Source organism: Pezoporus flaviventris, unplaced genomic scaffold, assembly GCF_033815535.1.
Source record: "Pezoporus flaviventris isolate CSIRO_AGI_PZ_B2104156 unplaced genomic scaffold, CSIRO_AGI_Pfla_v1 ptg000031l, whole genome shotgun sequence".
Classification (NCBI taxonomy): Eukaryota; Metazoa; Chordata; class Aves; order Psittaciformes; family Psittacidae; genus Pezoporus; species Pezoporus flaviventris.
This window is the reverse complement of record NW_026892579.1, coordinates 52080680-52097669: the sequence shown is the minus strand read 5'-3', so window position 1 is coordinate 52097669 and position 16990 is coordinate 52080680.

Sequence of the window (16990 nt, the reverse complement as noted above, 5' to 3'; positions counted from 1 at the left end):
GATCTCATGTTCAGCTGAGGGTTGACACTAGTATTAATGGTGCTGAAAGGCTGTGGCCTGGATTCCTGCCAGGTAGTTGGTAGGTTTGAGTCGCAGCTTCAGAAAGTCTCCATGTTCTTACCTCTTAACTGTAATGAGTACATTACTCAAGAAAAACTGGATAGACAACATGACTGAAGTCTCTTCCAGAAAGAAATCTCTCTAAAACCTATTCTGTGCTAGATAACTTTTTTATTATGCCCAAAATTATTGTTCTTGACAAGAAAAAAAAAGAAATAAAGAAAAAGGGAGTTACCACCACCAAACTACCACCACCAAAGAATACCTTAGAGCAGCCTTCCAGTATCTAAAGCAGGCCTTCAAGAAATCTGTAGAGGGACTTCCTACAAGGGCATGTAGGGATAAGCCCAAGGGGAATGGCTTTATACTGAAATACAGTAGATTTAGATTAGATGTAAGGAAGAAGTTCTTTCCTGTGAGGCACTGGAACAGGTTGCTCAGAGAAACTGTGGATGCTCCATCCAAGAGTTCAAGGCCAGGCTTGATGGCCTTGGAGCAACCTGGTCTAGTGGAAGGTGTCCTTGCACATGGCAGAGGGCTTAGAAATAGATGATCTTTAAAGTCCCTTCCAACCTAAACGATTTTAGGATTATATGATGTTTGCAGTTATTTTTTTGAAGTCCAGTAGATATACAGTGACGGATATTTGACTTTCACAGGGTCTCTAGATATATTGTCTCTTTCATGGATCCAGAAAGAGAACTGTAATAAAATGTTATTGAATCACTCGCTATGTTTTTCTAATCAGAATTTCAGCAGCCTAATGTTGCACGAACTAGACACATGACATACCCCAGCACTAGACTTTTTTCCCAAAATACAGATTGACTTTAGCTCATGAGGTGCTCGCAGGGTCATATTAGCCAGCTGTCACTGGAGCATCAGATGATATTAATGGCAACTGGCGTGTCTATTCAGTGAGCTGAGCTCAACCCTGCAAAATAGATAGTCTGTTTCAAACAAAAAAGGGAAATCAGAAGAAGCCAAGTGAAATGATAAAACTGCTACCTACTTGAACAATCCAGCAACTCATCACCTGACTATAGTCCTTGTGATTGTGAGGAAGTCACAGAACTAGACTGGCTCTGCAAAAGGTTTCCTCATCAATTGCACCAGGTAATTTATTTAGCCTCAGTTCTTGCCTCCTAAAGCTCTGTGTCTGAGCATCTGAGTCTATGACTTTAATAGTGCACTAAAATCCCAGCTAGCAATAACATTTGGTCTGTGGCTTGACAGTCAAAATGCACCCTGCATCTTGCCAGTTTTATTTCACATGCGTGCTCCAGAGTAGCATGCATTAGCCCCACCATTCACCCAAAGGTATGCATATCTTAAAGTGTACAACTAGTCCAGTAGACTTCAGTGACTATAAATGAGTTTACACACCTTAGCAATTCACTCATTAGTACACAAAACCAGTATTATATTTCTGTCAGTAAGAAATTTGAAATTCACCTTCCAAATGCCAAAGGCCTGTGCATTTACCAAGAACAACATTTTTTTTTCCCAGCCTCTGTTCCTCAGGGCCAGAGAACTCATAAAAAGGAGGAAAATCACTCCAAATGGGCTTTTTTTTTGTACCACAAGGATTAAAGCAAAATATAATTAGACAAAAAGAAGGTCTACATTTATGGTTAAATATTGGATGCGTAATTTAAATGAGAAATCCAAGTTGAATGCAAAGCAATTACTGACACTTAATATTAGTCAGACTAATAAAGCAGCAATTAAACCTCATTATACAGCCATAAAATTGATGTGTAATAGATTGATTGCACCAAATGCTCATACCGATGTTTGATGGCATATCATAGACAAGGTGAACTTGTTCATTTAATTGGTGGATCAAAATAATTTCCTGCAATAGATTTAACCTTATTGTATTTCTTGGCTTTAGATGACACCAGTGACAGTAAAAACAAATAAATAAATAGAATGAAAGAAGAGCTAAAAAAGCCCACGGACCAGCTTGCTCTTTGGCAAATACTCTCTATTCCATAGTATAATATTCCTTCTCCCAGGAGATCCACAGTTATTTGAGAATCTTCTTGCCGGCAGCACAATTTGGATCTTGCACAGTAGTGCTGCTTCATTGTTCACTCCTTGAATTGATTGTGAGGAGCTGAAGAAAGCCTACATGTAAATGTTTAGCTGTATGTTTACAGCTGACACGGAATTCAACACCTTGGAGTATATTAAGTACATGATTAAAAGAAATTGCTGTTGGAAACCTGAACAGTGAGGGGACCACTAATAAAAATCTTTTAAACTTGTTCAAAATTAAATCAGAACCTTTTTATTTTGGCAATAGGTTCAGGCTTAATTGTCATATTTAATCGGTGTCTAAGGGTCCACCACTATGGGTTCACTGCCTTTTCTAATATAATTTATTTATGTGGGGTCATGTAATTAATATATATTTTTAGTGTTCAATTCCTTAATGGCTGTAAAACAGCATATTTCCTGAAGACGAAGTTTTGGGCTTTGCTTCTTACAAATTTTCATATCACTCCTCACTAAGGTCATGTAAAAATCCATTATCCTTTGCTACCCGTATTTGCATTTTACAGCATCATTACTAAATCTGAGCCATCATGCAGCATAAAGTTAAATGAATGACCATATTTTCTGCTCCAGCACCATTTGCCTTTGCCAAGTAAGGTTTATCTTTCTACATGGACCTTACCTCTGCAGCAACTGAAGGTCTCAAAAGCTGCATAACCCCATGACAGAGGAGCCCTTCATGGGGAAAAAAAATATCTGAAAAGCAAATGTACTGTGGCGAATTCCCAGGATCCTGTGACCAAGTAGGATTTTAAATCATAATCTCCTGAACAGCTGGCCAGCAAAAAACAAGCATTTTCTGTAAGGGGAAAATAAAGATCCACTTAAAAATCTCAAGAAGACTAAGGCTAACAGAAAATTTGCTTTTGACATCAGGATTTTCCCAAGATTTTAAACAATTCTACTTAGTAAAATCCAGGCATGGAATAAAGGAGGTGAGGGCTATAGCCCATCCCTCGTTTTAGTGCTAGTGGATCAGCTAGCAAAATTTCCTCCAAAAGCCAAAAAAAAACATAGAGCAAATGTGCCATTCTTATTAGATTTCGAGTTACCAACTAATTCTGTCAGAAAGTAATCATTTGCAGAACCCTGTTGTTCTTGTGAACCTTTCCCTTTTCCTGGTCTATGATGTGCTTTGGTTTGTGCTGATCAGATGTGGTTTGAACTTACTATGGGTTCCAGCAGAACAGTGACCCCAGGTCAGGTTCATTACTCCTTCAGCCCACAGAGTTGAAGCTCCTTATTTTCATATTCCTGGAGTTTCTCAGAATGAGATGCAACAGCTCTATGAATAATACGTGCCACATCACTACACTGTCAAGTGAAAGTTAACACCCTGAGAGCTAGCCCTCCATCCACATGCATGATTTCAGTTCAGGACAGCAACATTGGCATGAAAACAGAAGAACATAGTGGAGGAATGAGACGCTGTTTAAATCTGTAAGATTTTATTTGATCTCAGCCATTTCCATTGCACAACATTTTAAAAAGAATTATATATAAAGAAAGAAGGAATGCCTGAATATACCTACTTATGCTCAATTTTTTCAGTGTGGTTTAAGTAAAGAAAATAAATTCTTAATGCTTAAAAAATCTATACTTAAATGTGTTGGAAGGGTACTGCTGTCAAAGGTCACACACTTCCATCTAGGCAGCCCATGTTCTATTATTCTAAAACAAGATTCTTAAAGGTAGGATCTAGCACTTCGGTTTGTATTTGGGTTCCTTAACCTACAGACTGATTTAAAAAGTGATGCCCAGATCATTTGAATGGAACTGTCAAAAAATACCAGGCCTCATATTTATTGTCTAAATATTAATATCAGGGCCTGATTTTTGGCAACTATACTTGTAAGTCTTGATCATATTTTGAGAAATGTCATTAAGATGAAAGCTTCAGAATTTTAATTATACCTCATGCTAATATATCAGTTTTCCTATAGTAGGTTTCCTTCCTACCCCCCTCAATATGAAATCTACTGGAATGTATAATACATGAAAATGTAATATATCAATATGGACAGATTCCAGACACCATATCCAAATGATCCAAGATCTTACTCTTTTTTCTGAGCAGCTCCCTGTAAAATCTGATGCTGTCTTTTCAAAATCAGGAAGGTCACCCCAGCCAGTATGTGTTTTGGATCCTAAATGGCTCTTCTCCTTTGGTATGCAGCATCTTGTACACACTTCTGTTTGTCCATTCCTTTCAATCTCTCCAGTGCAGGCAGTGCTCTTCTTTTATGGGAAGTTTTTCATTTGATTTATTTAGTCTAAAATGGACTATAAATTTATGAAGAGACATGGCAACTGTCCTTAAATGTGTAAAAAGATTATTGCAAAGGAGGGAAATGAAACGTAGTACGTGTTTCTGGGGAGTGGAAAACTAAGAGAAAAAACAACCAGGAAGATTTGGAAAAGGTCTCAGATAAAATGTGTGAACTGCAGCATCAATAGGGCCTGAAACAGATTTTCTGGAGGGATTGCTGTAGCTTAACAAGTTTTTAAGAACAAGTTTGATGAGCATCTAGCAAGAATCATTTAAGTGTAGCTGATCCTATTTTGAGGCAAGAGAATGACCTGATGTCCTGGGTTTAGCAGTAGCAGTCATTTTTCTCCTTCTTAGTAGCTGGTGCAGTGCTGTGGTTTTGACTTTTGGCCTGGGAACAGCGCTGATAACACCTGTGTTTTTAGTTACTGCTCAAATGTTTAGTCTGACCAAGGACTTTCTGAGTCCCATGCTCTGCCAGGGAGGAGGGGAAGCTGGGAGGAAGCAGAGACAGGACACCTGACCCAAACTAACCAAAGAGGTATTCCATACCACAGCACATCATGCCCAGGATGTAAACTGAGAGTTACAAGGAAGGGCTAGTTCACTGCTCGATCGGGCTGCGTATTGACGGGTGGTATTGTATTCTCTTCCCTTGTTATTTCCCTTATCATTATTATCATTGGTGGCAGCAGCAGTGATTTGTGTTATACCTTAGTTACTGGGCTGTTCTTATCTCAACGCATGGGAGTTACATTCTTTCGATTCTCTTCCCTGTCCCTCCAGGAGCAGGGGGCGGGGGTGGGGGAAGAAAGGGAGGGAGGGAGCAAGAGGGCTGCGTGGTTCTGATTTATAGCCTGGGCTTAAACCACGACACCTGACCAATATGCTGAAATTTCCTCCCACCCTGATTTCACTGAAACTATAAATTTTAAGAAGTCTTTCTACACTGGACAGAAATCACCAATGGGCTGACAAAAGTGATTCTTAGAGTTGCTGATAGTCAGGTTTAATTTTCCCTTAGTACAGGATTTAATATGGCCTAGGGAGGCTAAGGTGATTTGGTTAAGGTTAGAGAAAATGTAAATGTATTGGGAAAAAAAGTAAGTGCTAAATCTACTGAAGAAACGAATTCTGAGACATAATTGAAAATATTTTTCAAAATAATTCCCAATATGGGGGAAATTTTAGCTCAGAAAATTGTGATAGAGTTTTGATTTGATTTTAAAATAGGTTTAAAATAAGTACAACAGATAGCTCAACAGCATGCTCAGCTCCCTCTTTGACTTGAGGAGTCAAGGCTAGCTCAGACCTGACAGCTCCCTCTTAGAAGGCTGAGGTCAGCTGAGATGATTTCTCTCCTAAAAGATCCACAAGAATCGCTGTGTGATATTTAAAGATCCATCTATTCAGCAGCAAAAGGCAGCCACACTCTATTACCATCCATAGTGATACACTGATTTATTTCAGCTGTGTGCCCAGACAATGCATGCATGTGAATGCAAATGTACATATGCTTTCAGCTGATGCCTGTGTTGCTGCCAGGGAGATGGGAGGAGAAAGGTGGTGACTGCTGTTTCAATGTGAGCCTTCTCTATAAGCAGTAGCTGCAGCCTCCTGCTCCCTCATCGCCCTCCCCCCCAAACCTTGGTGGTGGCAGTAGCAAATCAGGCTTTCAAGGATGGTGCCACTGGCCAAAATAGGATGTGGAGCTCAAGGTTTTGCTATTTCCAGCAGTCTGATGGCCTAGGCAGCCAAGTATATTCCATATCAATAAGACCATCTTGGACATGAAACAAAACCCCATAAGCGATACAATCTTTCCAGTTTCAGGGAATAATGCAAGCGCCGGGAATAAGTGTCCCTATTATATGTGTGCAGATAATCTGTAAACATATGTTATGTTTTTCACGTCTATATACACCATCATTTTGAATTATCTGGTGTCAGCAAGTATAGCAGCTTGACTACTGGTTAAGAAGGCCCATGGATTTTTGCTAACTCTTGTACTCCTAGTGGCTGAAGTGATGGTTAAGCATGGTGAGATAGGGAGAACCAAGTTGTCTTGAACACAAGCAGTGTGAAACTCTCTAGGTTGTTTTGCACTGAAAATCAGTCCGGTGACCTGTGTGACTAAAATGAGAAAGGACATTTCAGCTAGTGTTAACGAAATGTGGTGGAGGCACTGGAAATAAATTTGTCGCCAGCATATAGCTTTGCTGGATGATCTCCAAAGAGAGAAAGCAACATTAGCCCAGCCAAGACGTAAGGCAGTCACAGCTAAGTGAACTGTCATCCTCCTCAGAGAAGCAGAAACACAGCCTCATAGTGTTTCCAAGATGTAGAAACTAAGCTGATCTGTTTTTCAGGACACTTTGATCACACAGGAACATTTCTTCACTGCCACAGACATACAAAAAAAAATTACACATGAACAGGACAAGAAAGAGACAGGCAATAATCAGTGGAAACAACTGTCTTGGGGCTTTTTTGCCAGTAATAATAGCAAAATTAACAAACTATTTCTTATTTCCCTGAGCCTGGACAAGCTTACATCATTGTGTAATTGTCACTAATGACACCAATGCAGGTCCACGCCTGATAATTCATACCTACTTTCACAACATTAATGACCACTTTTTATCTCTGCTATGTTGTCAAATATGAAAGTTTCTTTTATGAAAAGCATTGAACTTGCATGTTCAATTGCACTTACTGACTTGCTGGTACATAAAGATCTTTGAAACATCTTATTCACAAATATTTTTCCTGGGAAATAATCTTTGTATAAAAGGAAATCTATTTGTTATAATTGTTTTGTATTTAAATAGATAAGATTTTTTTTCTCCTTTTTTTTTCTTTTCTCTTATGTCAGTTGTTCCAGCTTTCTTTGCAAGTAGATGAATGAAGAGAAATGAGGGAAAGGAAAGAAATGGAGAAAATGCTAAAACACTTCATATTGTTTTCATCCAGCATTTGAAATTTTAAGATAGCTCAGAATAAGAATTAAAAATTATGTCAATGTACAAATATTACAAAATCATTAAATGTATGCTTTTAAATCAATTCTACTTGTAGGATTACTAACAGAAAATTTTAGTGCCTTGGGGGACATTGTACTAGCAGTAGTTGAGGACTGGCTGGAAATATGAAACAAGCAGACATGTCCTGAACTGAATCCATTCCTATAAGATTTCCAGCCTAGGGCAGCATTCCTTGAAGGATATACATATATCTGCTTAACTATACATATGATGCTCCATCCCACTGAAGCCAAGAGGAGCATTTACTGTTCATCAAGTTAAGTATTTACATAAATCTCTGTGATAATGTAGTTTAATCGAAGACTCAAGTGCTTGGATAAATCTTAGATTATTCAAAGCAAACTTCAAAGCTTTTTACGTTCACTTAACACCAATTATTACCCAAACAAATCAAATGGGCTGTATTATATGTGAAGTTTTAAATTCATAGATGGAACATTATGGTGGCTTTTTATACTCATCTGCATCCTTTTTACCTCACTGAGGAAGGATTCCTTATTAAAGCTGGTTAAAAAAAAAAAAGCCAGAAAATGCCTGGAACAAAGTAACTGTAACCGTAAAATGTCCTTAAAGGCCAATTAGAAATTGCAATACTGGGAGTTTTATTACAACTAACTCCTCCTTAATTATCAATCAATGGATTCTGTTGGAAAAAAAAAAAAAATCTCAAATTCACAGCTGGGAAAATGATGCTAATTATTTTCTGTTAATTAAGGCTGTGCTGGGATTCAGACTTGCCATCCTTCAAATAAAGGATTGACATATCAATGCTAACATAATGCTTAGGGTCTTTTCCAAAGGCTTTATTTCTAATGGTAATAAATTGGTGTCACATTATTTTAAGTGTCTTAAGCTATTGTGCTATTACCTAACCCCAATACATACTAACAAGTATTTATCTATCTCAGAACTCATACAGACTTCTGATATGAAAGTGAATATTCATCATTGTGCGCTGTAGCTGTTTTATTGTGAGAGTGAAGGAGCTTTAAATCATTTGGAGATGAAAGGAATAAGGCTAAAAAAAGTATTGAATGGCAATAGGATTCCCTTAATATCACAGAAATTAGAAATAATAAAATACTTAAGTAAAATTCTAGATGCATTATATTTGATGACACTGTGTTGGCTTTCAGAGGCCAAGATCTGTTTTACTGTAGTCACATCTCTGGTCCTACTTCATTGCCTTCTTCATTGTGGGAGTTCTTTAAACAGCAGGCTCTGAATAGACTCCTGTCTTTTCTGTGGAAAAAGCAATGTATTGTCTCTTTTCTTGATAGGTTGAAGTTTGTTCCTCATGATCTACCACATTTCTTATAGCCAAGACTGATGACAGTAAGAAATAAGATGGTGGAAACAGACAAGAAAGAGAGGGGGTGAATATTCTGCCAGACTTGATGTGGTATATATTTGAAGTAAGGCTCTAGGTGAACTCATGCATGATCTTAGGAACCTAAGATTTAGCCAAGTTTTAAAAATTTGTTAGCAGTTTAAGATAAAATGGGTAGGAGGGTGGTGTTTTTGTTTTGCTTAGTATGAGGAATTATTGTGTTTACTTCTGAAAGGCAGATGTCAGATAAAGAGCTCCGAAAACATCTGCCCCATATAATAGCACAGATTCTTGGAAAGCCTAATAATAAGCATTTTAAAACATTTGAGAGAGTTTGGACAGGAGTAGGCATGATAAATAACCATGTTATCTCCCTCATCCCTCTCTCTAGAAAAAAGTTCTGGAGGGACCTGCTGTAAACGGCAGAGCAGGACAGTTCCTCCTTCCTCTGGCCTCTCTGTGGGGATTACCAACATCATTGCTACACAGGTAAGTGCTGTTTGCAGTAGGATTTAGACTGCAAAACCTGAGCCTGTGGGACAGACGCCATGAAAATTATTGTAGCAGCCAATGACAGTTGACTAACTAGGGCACCAAGAGACTGGGTGAATAGTTCACCCATTGTACCTTAGGCATCTACAAGTTCAAGGTGTTATCACCACCTTCCTCTCTAATAAGCAGAAACAGGCACAAGGTATTTTGCTTCACTGGGAAGTAATATCTAAGGTAAAATGTGTTTTCTCCTAGTGGTGTGTATTTCTCCCTAATGACCAAAAATTATCTCCCATTTTGACTTGGATGTTCCCCTTTAAGGTGTCCAAAATTAGCTGTTTCGTCTGTATATCTGTTAAAATTCTCTTCAGCAATTTATTCAAAGTTCTGGACTGGGGTCAATTCAAGCATTTCCCACTTCAGCTACTTTTCAGACCTAGAACATTATCTTCTGCTCTATATAATACCAATGCAAGCAGACCCGTGGTTTTAAAAGCTGTTCCTGCTGCAGTGTCTGACCACATAGTCACAAGTCATTATTAATCAAGAAACTAAGAGCAGAAAGAGGAATCTAATGATTCGCAGTACACAAGGCCTTTTAGTCATCACTTAACCGAACAAAGAGGCTCTTGTGGTCATTTCTGGTGGGTAAAGGTTGGGAAAGCTGTTCTTAGGGGTCTTTATAAACCTAAACTCTCCTGAAATCTCCTGCAGAAGTATCTGCAACAGTAAGAGCCTACTCACGACTTAATTGGTCCTATCCAGTCCTGCTCTCCTACAAATGCCAACTTTTATATCAAAACATACTGAAGTCATATTTCTATGGTATAAAGAAATACAGAAATGGATGGCAGGCAAATTAGAACAATAGATTTAACTCAACTTTCACAATTTCTCAAAAACAAACTCAGTGGAATCTGGAGTGTGTATCTTTACATTTACCTGATCCTTATCTACCCCAAATAAAAAATATTTTACATAAGCTATGTGATTACAAAGCTTTCTCTCAGCTTTTGGGCCTTCTAGCAGCTGTGAGTCATGGGGCTTCTACACTTGTCAAGTACACCTAAACCCTACCCTTCCTAGCCCAGAAACCCTAAAGATGGCTGAACATGTAATTGCCTTGAAGTATAAAATATTTCCCACATTATTTATTATAGCATTGCCTGCTAGCACCTCTATAGTTAAGGTTGTGTCAGCATTTTCATTATAAGTCCCTATTTTCAGCTGTAAAAATGTGCTTCAGGCTGGAAGTAGAAATGCTAGCAATTTTTTTTTTTTTTTTTTTTTTTACTATTTTTTAAAAATAAAACCACCTTGGTCATTTTTTAAGGCATTCCATTTGTAGTCACAAATACATGTACACACCTACGCATACCTATCTACAGCTGTATGTGACATGTATTAACAAATATCTAGCGTGGTATAAATGTAGAAATAAATATTGCCATAATATCACACATAATTATTCATTTTTGTTTTCAGCTTTTGTTCATAAACATTATGTCTGTGTGGGAGCAATTTTAGATATAGCACAAGTTTTATTCAGAGTTGTTGCAGTGGCCTTTTTCCAATTATGCTGATAGATAGCAATAATAAAATTTTTAATTTGCAACTTGTATTTTAATTCTGTGTGGATGACATTTTCTTCTGGAATAAATCCAACAAAAATATTGCATCTCTGTTCTTGGATCGCTAGCGAGAGTACCCACTATGCTCAGGTGTTACTCTACCCAAGCATACGTCATTTTGTCCAGCTTAAAAGGTGACTCACTCTGTCAGGTCTTGCTTTCACATAGATTCAAGAACAAGATATAAGCACCATCACCAGGACCTTACAGACTTAGTTGCTGAGCACTCATCTGCCTTTGAGATGCAACAGTTTAGACCCCACTGCTCCTTACCACACCTAGTGTGGATCGCATCAGTAGAGCTAAGATCTAACATAAACTTTTGTTGGTTTACACATCTCTTATGAATTGGTTTACAGTATCCAGTGGAAACTCTCTCCATAGAGGCACTGCTTAAAAATATCCTGTTGTATACATCCTCTATATTTTATGGGTCATTAGTAAATTATCAGCATTCCATAAAATCTGGGGTTCCATTTTGCCTTTGCTATTACCATTACTAGTAACAATGGTGACAACAATGTCATTACACCAGAAATGCATTGACAGAGATAGGAGGAAGATTACTGTCTATGAAAAATCCAAATATTTCCCCTGTCTGTTCAGTTTGGTTTTTTTTAACTACCTATGTTGTCTTTTTTTTCTTAATATTTCAAAAATAAATTAAAGAAATAAGGAGACAGAATCATTACTCATGGTTGTTGGTGTTTACCGTGTTTCTGGAATTAATGCTAACCTTAGTTCTTCCACTACCCAACTGACCATGTTACTTCATTCTGAAAAAGTAAGTGGAGGCTTTCACATTAATTCATCCAAGATCCATTGGTCCTCTGATCCTCAAAATTTACCAGATTCAAGTGTTTGAATGTAATTATACTTTATGGCCTTCATGCAGTTCGCCTGTCTTTCCCCAAGTATTTCAGAACTGATACCTCTTCTAAGTCAGATAAAAAATAAACAAACATGGGAGTTTTGTTTTGGGGTTGATTTGTGATGATTTTGGGGGGGGTCATTCTGGATCCATCTTTGAAACAAATCATTGCTAAAGGCCTAATAGTTTGTGAAGCTGTCCAGAACACCTGGATTTCCATGATCTTATCATAGAATCATAGAATCATAGAATCGTTAGGGTTGGAAAGGACCTTAAGATCATCTAGTTTCAACCCCCCTGCTGTGGGCAGGGACACCTTATGCTAAATCATATCACCCAAGGCCTCGTCCAACCTGGTCTTGAACACTGCCAGGGATGGAGCATTCACAACCTCCCTGGGCAACCTATTCCAGTGCATTACCACCCTAACAGGAAAGAATTTCCTTCTTAATTTGAAATCTTGATTTGAAACCTGGTGGGACTATGCTTTTGGTTGAATGTCATAGTGAATTTTTAGGTTTGGGTAGGCCTTGGACTCTACAGCAAAAGGATCCAAGCTGAAAAAACATCAAGCCAAAGCAAACGGTCTCATAACTCCCAGCCTAGGACAGCTGAGTTTCATACAGAACTGCTGAGAACATTCTCATCTTAAAAACTGTTACCACAAATTATTATGTAGAGCTGTAACATGAGCCATCATTAGCATGTTGTAAGTAGAGCTGATCCAGAAGAGAGACCATTTTCAGCTATGCTAAAACTGTTCAAAAGAAGCATATAGGAAAAATGAATCAATGAGAGAATTTTTCAGTTAAGTTATCCTTATTCAGCCTGGCTGTTGATGATTTATGTATATGTTTATGAAAGACCAGTGAGATTATATGTCTTCTACAGGATGACATCTATTTGGTATAATATTATTCATACAGATTTCAATCCCCTTGTTAAATCCAGTTAACTCTTGCTATTCTTAAGAGGGGGTGTTTCCAAACTTCAAGCTTTAGATTATTAGAAGTGTTCCTCTTCAGAAAAAAAGTGGAATCTTTCTGGTCAAATGTAGATATCTGGTTGTCTACCTCTGAGGCCTAAATTCACACACAACTCCATGGGCAGGGACACCTCACACCAACCCAGATATCTCAAAGCCCTATCCAACCTGGCCTTTGACAGTTCCTGGGATGGGGCAGCCACAGCTTCTCTGGGCAACCTGTGCCAGTGTCAAGCATAAAAATCAGAAAAAACAGGAGGACATGGTCAGAAAGACTCAAAGTGTTAAAGAACATCTGAGAGAAAACTGATGTCATTTATTTACCTGTCACCAAAGAAAGTTATAGCCTTCCCCCACATTTCCCATGCATAAGTGAGAATTTATATTTTAAAGAGATGTTTGTTCCCCTCTTTCTGGGTTTTGACATTTTTTTTAAAAAAATGGGCCAATTTACTCAGATTCTGGAGTTGAGGCACACTGTTCTGACCTTGAAAATCGTACAGTAACTTTCTTTACAAGTATCTCCTGAAAGTGTTAGCTCTTCTTAAATTAAGTCCACCATTCAGCTGAGTAACTGAACAAGCAATTTCACTTGAGACCTATAGGTCTCCAGCTCCAACCATTACCTTTTTCAGTTTTATTTTGTTCACTGGAGATTTCTTTGATATAGAAGGTGATATTTTATAACTAGCTTACCAGAGGATGACCTATGATCCTGTCCAGTCTGCAATAGTTTAATATCTTTTCCTGGACTAACTGTTCTTTTAGTATCTGCAGAAACTCTGTGTTCCCAAGACAAAATGAAAGAAGAATTCTTAGTGTAAATAATTATCAAAAGCATCACTGTTCCAAAGTCTGTCCTCCACTGAACACTTTTGTGTGAGAAGTAACTAAAACTAGGATGGCTAACCTGTTTCTTTTCATAGCCTACAGAACAAAATTAGAGAGCTAGCCTACTATCATTTTATAACATCTTGGTGGTGAAGTTGAGCCACAATAAACCTCAGACTTGGTATTTTACATCATACAGTTCAGATAGATGAAAAAAGAAAGAAGTGGCACACACCCTATTTCTCTATGAGTATTGTTTTCATCCTGATTTTACTAGGGAATTACTGTAATGGCTGAAGTTGCTAACATAGTTTTCCTTGGAGTGTCAGACTAGTTTTTTTATTTCTTTGAAGGCAATTGCTTTACTCCATTAAACTAGATGTGTTTTGTCCACCAATTTGAATGTCGTGTGTTCCAAAGCTACACTTACACTTCCATTATTTTTCATTTTCCAAGTATAGTTGCTTTGATCTGCATGATGTAATAACTGGTATTTAAAGAGAGAGAGAGACTGAAGGAATCAGTCAGTAGAACAGAACAGGACTGAAGTCATGACTCTTCCATGACTTATTTGGAACTGTTCTTTGCAGTGTTCAGTTGAATATAAAGAATGTATATTTATAGACTATGACAGACATTCCACATCTGTAACACCACACTTTCTGTTGTTAGTTCAATATTTTGATGCATTTTTCCCTGGTTTGGTTAATTTTGAAATTTTACTGTATAGTTTTTAGCACTACCAAAAAGTGATTACTTAATGTTGATCTTCAGGAATTTCTCTTTACATGCCCTTTTAAATGTTATCCAATAGATGAAAGTTCTGTGAAACATACTGATGACATTTTACCATTACCATTTCCTATCATATCTACACTGATGATGAGAAATTTTGGAAACACTGTTGATGCTCACATGTGAACAAATGTGCACCAATGCATCACAAAACGGCCATAATAGTGGCATAGCTAGTGAGCTTTGTTTGTGTCCACACAGGGTATATGAAATATTTTATTCCCTTTATTGATCTGAGTCTAATATGTTTGTAACATTACAGTAATATATGGATAAAACAAGAATAATGTCAAAAGGAACGAAACCAGCAACCACTACAAAAAAAGAATCTAATTCTCTCCACCACTTAAAACTGCTATAGATTTCTTTCAGAATTCATCTCCTTCAAGATGTAAAATAAAACAGGTTAACAACTTTTAAAATTTCATGTTGCAGCTACATGTTTGCTTAATGGAGTCACCAATGTGCTCTAAAATGTGGTTAAATATCAGTTTGTTGTCACATCGGTATTTTCAGAAAACTTCAGGGGTGGGGAGGAACCACACCTCCCTCTGCCTGTTTTTTAACAAAGGAAATAAAATTGCAATCATCTTGAGAACCATAGGTTTGGTTTAATATTCTAAAGAGAACAATGGAGAAAGAACATTGCAGACTCATGTTTAGGGACTCATTTCAAACTGGATAACATATTTGTACTTCTCCATGGATGTATGTCTCTTCAATAGGACTGGAAAAAGATGTTACTGATACATACAGCGCTGGAAAAAAAATTGTAACATTAAAACTTAAAAAAAGGTACTTTAAATTATGTAATGAGGTATGTTAAGTGTGATGAATTTGCTTGTGCAAATTGTAGATCTATGGTCACAGGATCTAATCCAAAACCCCTTGTTTTCAGCAAGGTGCTTTCCAGTAACTACGAGTTTCAGATATATAAATTGTCACTGAAGGATGTGTAATGCCTACTTTGAAGACTGATATTTTTGAACTCACTTTATTTTTAACTTTTAACAGACATGGCATCACAATTAGAGCAGTTGATTCAGAACTCCCTCTACACCCGAACTTCAGGGAGCTGAAATCTGGTGCTGGAGTCCTGACCTCATTAACAAACAATAGGAATTTTGCTACTGGCTTGAATGAAATCAAGATTTCACTCTAGAAGACAGAGACCTAGGATTTATCTCTTGGATCAAACAAGAACACTAGCCCAAAACATTTATCTTTGATGAGGAAGTGCAGTTTGAAGTCAGTTTGGGCTTTGAAATATGTGGTTCGGACTTATTTAAAAGATGAGTTCACATGATTCAGTAGGCTTTGTAATCTGTGAATTTCATGCTTTAAAAAAAATAGCTGGGAGCAGAATTAGTATGTACAGAATAATAGCAGTCCAGTTCAATTGCTATTTAGTTTGGAATGGTAGCTTTGAGAGCTTGTTGGAAAAGGAAAAAATGTGATGAGAAGAAATATTTACTGTGCAAAGTTTGCATGCCCATAAAGAAATTATAGAGAGACTATTGTTAGGCTTGACTCTGTAATTATAATTGAAGCACAAAGATGATCAAACGCAAGACCATTTACAGTTAATCATTTTGACACTGCTGGATTTTTCCTATGAACCATAGAATAGAAGAATCAAACAACATTATATCACAATAGCCTAAACCTTAGGTGGTGCAAATCAACTTAGCTCCTTCACTTTAAACAATCAAGTCACTTTGCCTCAGCTGGTGGCTTGGCCTTATATATCTTTGTTACAATTTGAATCAGCTTTACTGGAGGGGAAATTATATGTTTGATGTCAACATGATCTAGCAAATAACTTACCATTAAACAGTATCTATTTATAACTGTCTGGCTTATTTCTTACAAATTACTCAAAGAATTCAGAAAGTTTTTTCATATCAGAAACTATTACATTACTTGGAATACATTAATCTCTTTTGCAAATTAGAAGCAAAACCATAATTTATACTGGGAAGTATTTTGTTTGTTATTACCACTATTATTATTATTCCATTGAAATCACACTTACAGGCCCCTGGAGAGACCAGTACTCTCCATCGTGCTAATCATATAAATGGTGCTAGGCTAATCATATAAGTGATCTCACCTAATGATTGTCACCTAGAAATATGTTACCTGGTCTGTCTTTTTTTTCATCAGATAGGCTCTGTCAGAAAATTTTTCACCTCTCTTAAGATGGGAGAAGGCATTCTGTAGGTGTGCTTTTGCGGAAAAAGGGGGCCTGGTAACAGCTTAGATGAGATATCTTACCTTTAGGAGTCTAACTGTAGGTGAAATGAGTCCCACAATCAAGTCTCTAGCTCATAAAATGTCACCTGCAACATATTAAAAAGAGGGAATGGGGTTAAATGCTGGCATGCTGCTGCACAGAGGCAGTAAGATCCATTTGTAAATAGTCCTTAAGTACTCATATTCATTTCCACTCTAAAATATTTGTGGTCTTATTCTAGGTTACTGCAAACAGACCTCATCTTTCAATGATTAAGCTAGAACTTGAACAGCAAAACTATTTTGCTTGTCTTCCAGTGTTTGAATTTCAGACTTCCTACCAAACTTCTAAACTGGTATGTGTTGAGGTAAGCAAGTAAGAC